The following is a 12,336-nucleotide window of genomic DNA, read 5'->3' as shown; positions in this document are numbered from 1 at the left end:
ACAGATTTATATCCCGCCTTAGCATAGTAGCTACCTAAACAACACGTACCTCTATCTCTTGAATCCAAAAGAGCACCACATGAATCTCCAGCGAGCGAGGAAGGCCTGTCGGACTGGCCGCGCGTCCCAAGTCCCAACGACGATGAGCTCGCACAATATATACATAGGTGACGACGCCGACAATGACAACTTGATCAGCCTACCTTCACGACAGCGCCGTCGTCCTCTCGCGGGAGTTTTCACGACGGCGCCCTTCTCTCGCTGGAGATTTATGTCGGCGCAGTTGTAAGACCATCTCCAGTCGCGTCCCCCAAAGCGTCTCCTAAAAGGATTTGGGGCGCGCCGGACAAAAAAGTCGTTCCAGCCGCGTCCCCCAAAGCCCATTTTTGTCCGGCGCGCCCCCATACGGTGACCGGCGCCCCGAGCACGTCCCCGTCCCACAGGGGACGCACCGGGGACGCCGGACACAACGAAAAGCGAGGCGGGGAGTGGCGGGGCCGACTCGTCAGCGGCACAATAATTTTTTAACCTAACCGTCGCCTACCTCGCGACGGGAGTTGTTGGCGGTGCGGCTCCCGCAGCGACGCAGCGACGGTGTAGTTCCCGCAGCGACGCAGCGACGGTGCAGTTCCCGCAGCGACGCAGCGAAGCATCCCGTCGCGCCTAGCTCTGCGTGCCGGCGTTAATGCGCGCCACCGCTCCCCCGCCTCCCTCCGGCCTATAAAAGGGCCGCCTCTCATCGTCCCTCTCACACACAAACCCTAGCGCCTCTCTCCCAAACCTTAGCCGCCACCATCTCAACAAAACTCGACGCTATGTCCGGTAGAGGCGGAGGCCGACCTCGCGGCCGTGGTCGTGGTCGTGGTCGTGGCCGTGGCAGAGCTGAACGCTCGCCGTCGCCTTCCACGCCGCCGGCTTCATCATCGTCGGAGATGGACGTGGAGCCGGACGTGCGGTTCGAGTTCGTCCTCGTCCTCAAGGGCGACCCGCGCGGCATCCGGAGGCTGCCGGACTCCTTCGCCGACTACGTCGCCGGCGACGATCGCCCGCGCACGATGCATCTCGCGGGAGGCTGCGTGCGGCTACTACCGGTGGATCGTCGACGTGATCTACGACGCGCGCGGCAAGATGTACCTCAACATCGGCTGGGAGAAGTTCGCGCGGCAGCACAGCCCTCCAAGCCGGCTTCATCCTCCTCGTTCTCCTACTTCGGCGACATGGACATGAGCATCAAGGTCTTCGACGAGACGCGGTGCCGCCGGGACTACCGGGCGACAGCGACCGACGAGGAGGGCGACCGGGTGTTCTTTCTTCGCAGCGAACACGTGCACGGAGGTTTCGGATGTTCGCCTCCTCGGTAGAACCAACAAGGGCACCATCCTCCCGCTGGATTTTCCAGTTTAGGTGACTGAGTGTGCCCTCGAGTGTTCTTTCTTAGCAGCGAACATAGGAAACCTTCGATGCACGGCCTAGTTAGGTTTAGTTTCTTTGCAAAATTTTATATTTGTGTCCACGACGATTCAAACTATGTATTAGTTTGTGGAAAACCATGTGCCTAACTGTGTTTTCGTGTAAACCACGTTCCAAATTATGTATTAGTTTGTGGAAATTGAAATAAAAAAATCAAAAAAAGTATTTAAATGTTTGGGGGCGGTGTTTGGGGGACGCGGCTGGGGAGCGACGTCCCCCAAAGACGACACGAACAAAACACGTCCCCCAAACGCTCAATTCGGCGCGGTTTGAGGGACGCTTTGGGGGACGCGGCCGGAGATGCTCTAACGCTGGAGCTTCGCGCCGGTGTGGTTCACTTGATGGAGCTTCGCGACAGCGACGTGGAATACCTAAGGAATCCATATGTGGTACGCGTCGAACACGTAGGATGAATATACAAAGGTTCCGGATTCACGCCATTCACGCCATACACGTAGGATGAATACACAAATTATGTGTGACTATATGTTCCATTGCGTAGCTATATGTCAGCATGACAAGCTACGAAAGGTTTGAAGGCGGTTTCACACTATATAATGAGTAGCTATACATGGACACTTCATTATTCAGCAATCGAACTCCTATACTATAAGAACCTAGGTGGGTTGACAATGCGCTCTGTCGCACTGATCCTGGTGGCCATGCTCGTCGTTACCATGTTCCATGTCTGTGTACTTGTCATGACCATGTCGACCGGTCATGCCTAATTTTCGGCGATCATTTCTGAAAACACCACTGCCGCCGATGTTGGCCTTGTCGTGCCTAGCACCAGCTCTGCAAAACCAAGTACCACCAACTCCATGGGATTTAAGTTTGTGAGTATCGGAAATCTAATCAGGCGGGGGCAAAACACATCTGAATTAGCATGCACTAGTTTTGTGGCAAAAAATGTTTGATGGCTTACAAAATGGTATGGAGGAACTACATCATAGGCTAAGAGAATATAGTATCGTTTATACCTATTACTATTTTTCACAGTGTTCTAATATTTAGCATTAGTGCTAAACTGAGTTTATCCAGACACATTAAGTGTTATTGTTTTATTTAAACAAATTATGTTTATATTTAACTTTTTTACTTACTACTAGTTTATTTTGAAAACTTGAGATCTTAATTAGTATATTTGTACACCTTAAGTAAATTAGTCATGCTAATATTGTCAAATTATAACATCTATGAATGCATGTATAATACTTCTTTTAATATTTGAACTTATTTTATAGCAATATTTTGGTTTATCTTTTAAGAGACGCCATCTTTTAATTGTTGAATCTTGTTTGATAAATTGTATCTTACTAAAACTCATCATTCAGTTGAATTCCATAGATATAGGAGATAGAAAGAAGGCAAAGTAATTTTTCTCCACCGATTATTCTTTGGTATTTAGATAGATAAATCTATCTATATCCGGTCGTGATCATCATACTATTGGTAAGTACACCTTGGAAGATATATCTCGAGCTTACGAGTGAAAAATATTGTGCCCGAGATATCTAGTCTATAGTTGTATATGATTTGCCTCCATACAGTTCCTCCTTGAAACCAATATTGAGAGAGCGAGAACACTAGTATGGAGCGGGGTTTTTAAGGTCCCGCCACACACGGAAAACCTTTTACATATGTGGTGTGGAAGATCAGTAACGTCAAAAATCACATGTCGCAAATTGAAGCCCCCTTTTTCGCCTGTCTGCACCAGCATGCTGGTTCGGGCTGCATCTTCTTCAGCTGCTCCCGGTGCCCGTTCGTGGGCCGAGATTGTCGCCGCACCTTTGCCCTGCGAAGGACGGAAGAGCCATGGCGCTGATGTCGCTGGTGGTGGCCAGCACGAGCGCCAAGATAGAGCCTCCGAGGGGCGCGACCGCCTGCATGGGCCGCGCGGCGCACACATTACCTCCCCCGTCCTCAGTTCAAGCACGGGATTTGGGCACCACCGGGCAGCCTCGCCGCCCCTGACGCTGTCGATCGACGACACTGTTGTCACTATCGTGGGGCCTCACCACGCCTTCGCCGAGCAGGCTTCCCGCCTTCGTGACAACCTCAACGCCGCTCTCGAGAAGGCTCTGCAGCCCTTAATGGAAGAAGTTGTTGCCTTGCACTCATGGCTTGGTTGCACCTCCTCGTTCATGGAGCATGCCGAAAAGCTTGCCACCGGACTCGACATCTCCTCGCCGGTGTTTGCCCCCATCCCCTGCTCTCCTGCTAAGGGGCCTTTCCCTCTTGTGGCTGACAGGCCGCCGTCTGCTGCTATGGGGCCAACTGCGACACAAAGCCCGGTGCCTCCATGGAGAGGATGTTTCCTGGAACAAGGGCACGCCGATCAACAAGGATGCCTCCCCGACATTCACATCCGTCACGCTATATAGTTCGCCACCTTCCCCCGTGGGATCGCGGTGTTTGCTCGACCTATCATGTGGCCCACCCTTCCTGGTGCGTGACATCTCTGTGGAGTTTAAGCCTTCGCCTTTGGGAATGCCCGTGTCAGTGAGCCCGCCCTTACCATTACTCATGTCCACACCGGCACCGAAGAAGACCAAATGCGTGTTGCTTGCCTCCCCTCACCGTAGTTGTGGTATTGCGCAGCAGAAGAAGAAGAAGCTGCCCAATTTCAAGTCCAAGGGTGCCCCAAATAAAAATAAGAAGTCTTACGCTGTCGTGAAGACCATCCCCGATCCCTACTGTACATCAGACTTGTTGGGTTCGTGTAGATTGGACTTGGTGGGTTCATGCGGGTGTTGCATCCCCGCCGTAGCTGTTGTTCTTTTTGTTGTTTTCGCTCTGCAATTGGGGTAGAGCCATAGTCCAGTCCGGTGCGCGGCCTTTTATCGGTTTTCGTCAGGTTTCCCGTAATTAACCTAGCAACTACCTTCTTAATTAATGGAACGGGCAAAGCTTTTGCATGGCGTTTCAAATGAAAAATCACATGTCAGCTCTCGACCTGGGTAGGCTCCTTCGCACGCTCAACAAAGACGGAAAGTGAATGAAAACCGTCACAACAATTCTGCGCACCGCTGGCCAGTAAAAAACCACCATAACATATCAAAATCATCGCACATGATTCCGCCAAAGTAAAGTGTGTGCATTATATTTTCTCAAATGTGTTCCGTTTGGGTTTGTGGATGCATCTAAGAGTGGCGGAAACGTAAAGCATGTGTAGTGTATTCTTGCCAAGTTAACTAGTGGGCTTCCGTTGGTCGTGTGTGTTGCATATTCACCTCCTCGGGATGCCACACGTTGGCGATGAGGCAACTTCATCGGCCTCGTCTCTAAGCGCTACATAAAGCTCTGCGCCCACGACTTTCGTATCAAGGAAGTTATGGTTGAGCTGGCGAGGCCCAAAAATTGTGTCTTGAAAACCGATTTGGCCGAATAGCTTTCATTTTAGTGAGCTTCCATATGATTTTGTCCGGCATGTCATTATCCAATTGGATGTTTTCAGGAAGCTCCAAAAGCTTTGAGAATTGGACAATGTGTTAGTGAGGCCATTGAGCAAGTTGATTTTGGAGACCCCAAAGTCAATTTCCAACGCTTTTGCAACTGTGGAGTTCTTCTTGATTGAAATCTCAAAGCTGAGAGGTGCAATATCTTTTGGTCCAATGCCATTTAGTCAAGCGGCCTCACAAAAGAGGGCCTTTTGTCCATCTCCAATGGTAACTTTTGTGGCCATTGCGAAGAGCTCGCGGTTGTGGGACGTGCATGGGTTCCAAGGTTTTGGCTCATCACTCCATTCGTCTCAAAGCCACCTCATATGAAGTGCCGAAGCAAACTTGGTGAAGTTGTTCCAATACCAAATTTGTATTTAGGTTTGCCCATAGTTTCCCAATTAATTTTGCATTTCCCCTGATTACTTTGTCACAATCCGTCCAAAGAAAGGCGCACCTAATGCTATCAATATTCATGAGAAACTCCATCGGCACATCGAGCACAACCTTCGCAAGATTCGACCGGTCGGCCATAGTGACGAGCTTCCCAAGCCAAGGAACTATCTTGGCGTCTACTTTATCTTCCAAAGGTTGAAAATGATTTCTCTTGAGGGGTGTGACCGACAAGGGGATACCAACGTCCTTCATAGGTAAGTGGACTCGGGTAGCCAGGAAAGCTTGAAGGATATCGACAAGATCAACTCCATCACAACGAATGGGAGCAACTTGGCTTTTGCACAATTTGTAACAAGGCTGGTGGAATTTCAAAGAAAATCCAAGATGCATGCTAGAGAACTGGTGTAAAGAGAGAGGTGCAGACCATGGGTGCACTCCACGGACCATGTGAAGTTTTCCTTGTTCGGTGGCCTTGCATACGATGTGGTGGAGAGGATCAATGGCCAACACAAAAATAAGCGGGGATAGGGGACCTATTTTCATAGTCCCCGGCCATGTTTGATGGGTCTCCGACAATGCCATTTAGAAGCACTCTTGAGGTAGAGGTGGATATAGAAGTGCCAAAACCAAATCTCTAAACTTGGTAGGGAAACCGAAATGTTGAACCATGTCTGACGACATAACCTACGTTAATCGAACGGCGATAAAATCCCAAATCCTCCCAGATTTTGTGGCAGACTGGATCCAGTCACAGACACCAGCAGCACCCGACATGTCGAGGTCGTGGACAATGTACTTCGACGGGTCGAAACGGAGCACAGGCGCAGGAGCAGGGGTGATACTAATATCACCACATGGAGATAAGATGAAGTACATACTACGTATGAATTTCTCCCTGCCAACAAATAACGAAGCGGAATACGAAGCACTGATGCATGGAATGAAGATGGCAAAGGCATGTGGGGCAAATCGCCTGGAAATTTATGGAGATTCAAACCTGGTGGTACAGCAGTCGATGAATTTATGTGACGCGATCAGCGACAACATGATCGCCTACCGACAGTTGTACCAAAACATGGAAGCCAAATTTGAAGGGTGCGAACTTAAGCACATCGGCAGAGCCAGCAACGAAGAAGCCGATATTCTAGCAAATATCGGATCCATGTGCTCCCCCATCCCAGACGGAGTGTTTTATGAAGTTATCACTCAACGATCGATAAAGGAGAAAGTATCGACACCTCCGAAAACATCGGCTGACGAATCAGAGGCAAGCCTGCAACAGGCAGCAGAAGAATCTCCAGCTAAATCCGCGGAACAGGTCCTCCGCCTCGAGCCACTATGGACCAAACCATTCCTAGCGTACCTAACGAAGCAGGAGTTGCCAGAGGATCCGGTAGAAGCAAGAAGAATCGTCAGACGGTCAAAAGCCTTCACTGTGGTAAATGGTGAACTCTACAAGCGCAGCATCTCTGGCATTTTTCAAAGGTGTATTGCCATTGACGATGGAAAAGCACTTTTGCGCGAGATACACGAGGGAACTTGCGGACACCACGCGGGAAGTAGGGCCCTTGTGGCGAAAGCCTTCAGGGCAGGATTTTACTGGCCAACGGCGGCATCGGATGCTCGAGATCTGGTCATGAAGTGCGACCCTTGCCAGCGTTTCTCACCAAAACCACACGCCCCTGCGACAGATCTGATGACAATACCTTTGACATGGCCCTTTGCTCAATGGGGACTCGACCAAGTTGGACCACTGCCAAGATCGTCGCCTGGAGGACACACGTACATACTGGTCGCAGTCGACAAGTTCACCAAGTGGATCGAGGCAGTACCTGTTCGAAACCAGAAAGCCGAAACCGCCGTTCAGTTCTTCAGGGGAATAACCTGTCGATTTGGTATGCCTCACAGCATCGTCACAGATAACGGAACTAACTTTGACTCCAAAGAGTTTCAAAAAATTTGTGATGACGGAGGAATCTAGCTAAAATTTGCATCAGTGGCCCACCCACAGACCAACGGCCAGGTGGAAAGGATCAATGGTCTAATAGGGGACGGCCTCAAGAAACACCTTACGGGTGCGGCTGGAGCCTGGGTCGAGGAATTACCATCCATACTTTGGAGTTTGCGTACTACACCTAACAGGTCGACCCAATACACCTCGTTCTTCCTGGTACATGGAGCCGAAGCAGTTCTGCCAGCCGACGTTCGGTTCGAAGCTCCTCGGGTGACAGCATACACAGAATCCACCTCCAACATCGCGCTGCAGGATGCTGTGGACCTCCTTGACGAAGCTCGGGATATTGCTTTGGCAAGAACAACGGTATACCAGCAGGCGTTGAGAAATTATCATAGCCGATGAATACGCAATCGAAGCTTTAATGTTGGAGATATGGTACTGCGGCTGAAGCAAGAGAGACCCTTGAAGCTCGAATCTCCATGGGAAGGACCATACATCATCACTAAAGTGATACTAGGAGGAGCTTATAGGCTCAGAAACACAACTTCGGGAAAAGACGTTGAAAATCCATGGAACATCGCACAGTTGCGACAGTTCTATACATAGGATACAATTGTTTTTCTATTGCTCGACAGCTCTTAAGGTTGCTTTTACATTATGAATAAAATTATAATCAGGTTTTTTACCTTTTTTCTTGATCCAGGCCTCATCATCCGAACAAACCGTTCGGGGCCCCTATCATTGGCTCTTACTCCCATCGGGAGCGCTGGCCAGAAACACGCTCGCACGGTGTCATTAATTAAATACTCCCATCGGGAGCTAAGGTTAATGACACACAAAACAACCAATCCAAGCCTCGACAAAATACGCGAGTGCTGCAGTCGATGGTTATACTATCACAAAATAAGGCTCAAACCGGTGCACCGCGTGACAAAGCCAAGCGCCTAATTCCCTCGATTATTCGACGGGTATCGCTCCTACAAAACTTACATATCGACTCCGCAATAAAATTGCAAATTACAACGGAGTCGTCGGGAGAGCAGGCTGAATTGATCACTCGGCCGCCCCCGACAATAAATTATCAATCGAATTAACAAATTCGCCAGAACTACATGATGAGCAAAACGCACATCGAATTTACATAAAAAAATCTTATGCAGGTACAAGGATATTACATTCATGACGAGGCTCCTTGGTTCCCTTGGGCCTTTAGATCTCTCTCGATACCTGTCTCCATCCGTGAGATGATGGAACATGCAGGACCTCTAGCGACGTCATAATACTGATCCAAACTTCTCTCGGTGCTTGCTATGGCCTCCAAATCTAAAGACGGATGACATGCCAACACTGAAGCAAAGGCAAGTTCAGCACCACCTAGGAGCTCTTTTCGCACCAACAGTCGAATCCTCTCGGGAGATTTGAATCGGGTAAACAGAGTAGACAGAGTTTCGGGTGCTTGATCCAGAGGGAACAAAGTCATCCAAACCATCGTGAGATGAGCGTGGAACTTGTCAAAATAGTAGTGCACCTTCTCGCCTGATGCTCGAATTTCGCCACGATAACAGCCTTCGGACGATGCAACCATAAATCATGTTTCGGGTGAGCAACATTAGTCATCGCCTCGATCTTTTCGTGGATCCTCCTGTTCTCCTCAGATTTATCTGAAGATACGACTGTAAAGGAACGAATGTCAGTTAAAAACATCCAAGCTTTGTAAGGAATCAACAGATGGGCTAGCACTTACAGCTCAAACTTTCGGTAGCAATATGAAGACGATCGAGAGCATGTTGTTCGATGGCAGTTGCTATTTCACTCTTCCTTTTCACCAACGCTGTCATCGCGTGAAGGGTGGTAATATCTTTATTCAAACAGGATACTTGGTCACGTAAACGACGAACAAGGTCAGATTCATCGCTAGCCGAAGAATTTGAAAAAGGTTCGGCACAGGAAGAAGACGAAGGAATCTGCAGTACAACTTTCAGTTCAGAACAGCATTAACATAAAAACTCCAATCGGGAGTGCTGGAGTGTATATGTTACATTCAAAAGATTGTTCGTACTGGCTACAGAGCCAAAATAAAACAAGGTCGAGTCAAATTGCGTCAGGCCTTAATTACAATTAATAGAGCAAGCATTCAAGGAAGTGCTGACGATGAACCAGGGGCAGCTTCATGCGCAGATTTGGTCTTTGCCTCATCAACCAGTTTGAGGAGCTGATTAGCACATGTCACTGCCGATCGTTTGAAGGGCTCAAGGTCGATTAGATGATTGTTGTCATCCACAGGCAATGCCTTAGACAACTTCTCTAAGTCAGAGCCCATCCCATGACCCATCAGCAGCTGGAAAGTAAGTACCGCTCCAAACAGGCGGGAACGGCGTTTCAATACCTCTACAGGCTCAGAAGGGTCGACGAGGAAAGCATCTGCCATCTCGCCAAGAGTCTTGTCCTGCTTCACCTTTGGGAAGATCATCGAGTATATCCTCGACAATGCTCCTTTAGTCTTCTGCAGAAGTCCAAGAACTTGGACGTTGGCCTCAGCAGCGAGCGAAAGGGCATCAGATGTAGAGTCCTCCCGAAGCATACGAGCCCGAGTGATGGTTATGTCGGCAGCCTCTGAAAGAGGACGGATCAGCAACCAGAAAGGAAATACTAAAAGAGGTGTTATGTGCTAAGAACCTTACCCAACAAATTCGTGATGGATTCACGGAGGACGCCTTCCTTCTTGTCGGCTGCAGTGCGCAGCCTCGCGCCTGGCGTCTTGTTCATCCTTCATCTGTCGCTTCAGCTTTTTCAACTCGTCCTTCAGCAAGGCGTTTTCGTTTTTAGCATCAGTGGCAAGCCTGTGGGCCTCCAGCACCTAGTCAGCCGAAGTTTTGACGGTCTTCCAAAGTTGAGCATTTTCAGAATCTTGGCGGGTGAACTGCTCGGCGAAGTCTACCACAGCATCAACTGTGGCATAAATCGGCTGCAACGGAGAAAACCAAGAAAAAACGGTCGGATGAAGAAAGCTCGGCAAAGCAAGAAAGAAATCAAGACAAATAAAACACTTACATGGTCGCGAGCAACCGACGAGGTGGGAGCGTCGCCAGAAGGAATAACCTTCGACACCGAAATCTTCTCTACATTCGTTCGTGAGGGCGGCGTCGATTTGGCGGGAGAGAGATTCGGCTCTTTGGCTGATATAGTTCTCTCAAAGGATAACTTAGCCCTCTTTGCGAGAGGAACGTCATCATCATCAGAGCTGCTTAAGAAGAGTAGATGGTTAGCATACATGATAACAAAGGATAAGTTACAAAGGGAAAATAGATGCTCACAGGTCCAGGTCGTCTTCGGCAGCAAAAAAGCCTGTCGAACCTTTCATAACAGGGGAAGGCGGTGCGGTTTCATCGGCATCATTATCTTGTCCGCTAGGACTTGATTCAGCCGTTGTAATAAGATCCTCGTTTATATGTTTGCGTCGCCTGCTCCTGATGAAGGCATCATCTTCGGCAGCTTCATCCTCTTGGACGTCACTGTTCTCAAGGACATGCTGGACGTCCTCGGTTTCCTCGGAGTCATCATCATCATCCTCTGGTTCCACACCGCTTTCGGGTGTAGGAGGATAGCATTGAGCCACGACGGAGGCCTATCGAGAGGAGAAAACTTATAGAACACGGTGAAGAAAGAAACAACGATAGCAATAAAAGCAAGAAACAACAAGAATTACCTCAGCCGGAAGATGGCGTAGATCATAGGGGGAACGAGCCGATGTCAAGACAATATTGTCCTTCATACTGAGGCACGTCAAGCGGCGAACTTCATCTCGGGGTTCATCAGCCGACAGGTCGGCAGAGCTGACCCTCGACTTGTCGTCCTTGCCAGTATAAATCCACAACTGGTGGGCCGAGACATTAGCGGCTGCACTCGACGTTGTAAGAACACTGAGACTACCTCGGTGCCGCACATCGTCAAGCCTCCCGTGTTCTTCAGATCCACGACCTGGTCGAACAGCCTATCGGCTATTGCCCTCTCTTCAGGAGAAAGGGCGTTTCGCCAGGACTTCTTCGGCTGAGCTATCAATACATCTTCAAACGGAGGGAGATTCGAGCGCCGCCCAGGCACCGAGGCGTCTCGCAGATAAAACCATTTGTTGCGCCAGCCTTGGACGGATTCCTTCATCGGGTAGTCGAAGTAGTCGACTTCTTTTCTGACAACAAAGCCAACGCCACCAACGACGGGGGGGGGGAGTGTCTTGTCATTATGACGCTTAAAATAGAAGATTTTCCTCCAAAGACCCCAGTGGGGATCAATGCCGAGGAAGGCTTCACAGACAGTGATGAAGATAGATAGGTGGAGAATGGAGTTTGGGGTCAGCTGCCAGAGCTGAATCCCGTAGAAGAAAAGAAGGGAGCGGAGAAACTCGTGGGCAGGAAGAGAGAGACCACGAAATAAGAAGGCAGCAAACATAACAGTAAAGCCATTTGGAGGCCTTGGGCGAGAAACTGGACCTGGGACACGAATGTCATCGTCAGATGAGGAGATGAGGCCTAGGGCTCGCAGCCTGTTCACGTCACGATTGGAAATGGCGGAGGCGCTCCAGTCACGGCTGACTTTGGTTGCGTCTGAGGCGCTGGTGCTCTTCTTCTTGCCCATGGCGCGTGAAGCTCTTGAGGGAAGAACAGAGGTGACAGGAAAGGATGGGCGAGAAGATGAGCAGTGGGAGGCGTAAAAAGTAAAAGCAAGGAGGCTCTCTATTTATGCCGTAAGATTGATGCAAGATCGTGGCCATAACTTCACAGACATCGTGGGAGGTGGATCAGATCTGGCTGTACACGTGTCATCTAAGAGAAGAACGGAACCGCCGGCCCATTATTCCCACGATGTGCGAAAATCGAGGAGACGCCTCGGTCGGTGCGCGTGTCACTTCCTAAAAACTACCCGCGCAGAACTAGGGTGTACCCGTCAGGTCAAGTCTTGTCAGTCAAACCACAGCAGCGATAACGTCATCAGTGACGTCATGAAGACTATCGTGAGCAGTCGAAGGGAAATGAAGAAACATCGGATGGTCACGCTCGAGTCAGCACCCGGTTGCAA

The sequence above is a fragment of the Lolium rigidum genome, chromosome 6 (assembly GCF_022539505.1).
Source record: "Lolium rigidum isolate FL_2022 chromosome 6, APGP_CSIRO_Lrig_0.1, whole genome shotgun sequence".
NCBI classification, from domain to species: domain Eukaryota; kingdom Viridiplantae; phylum Streptophyta; class Magnoliopsida; order Poales; family Poaceae; genus Lolium; species Lolium rigidum.
The sequence above is the reverse complement of the archived record's forward strand: the minus strand, read 5'-3'. Positions refer to the sequence as shown.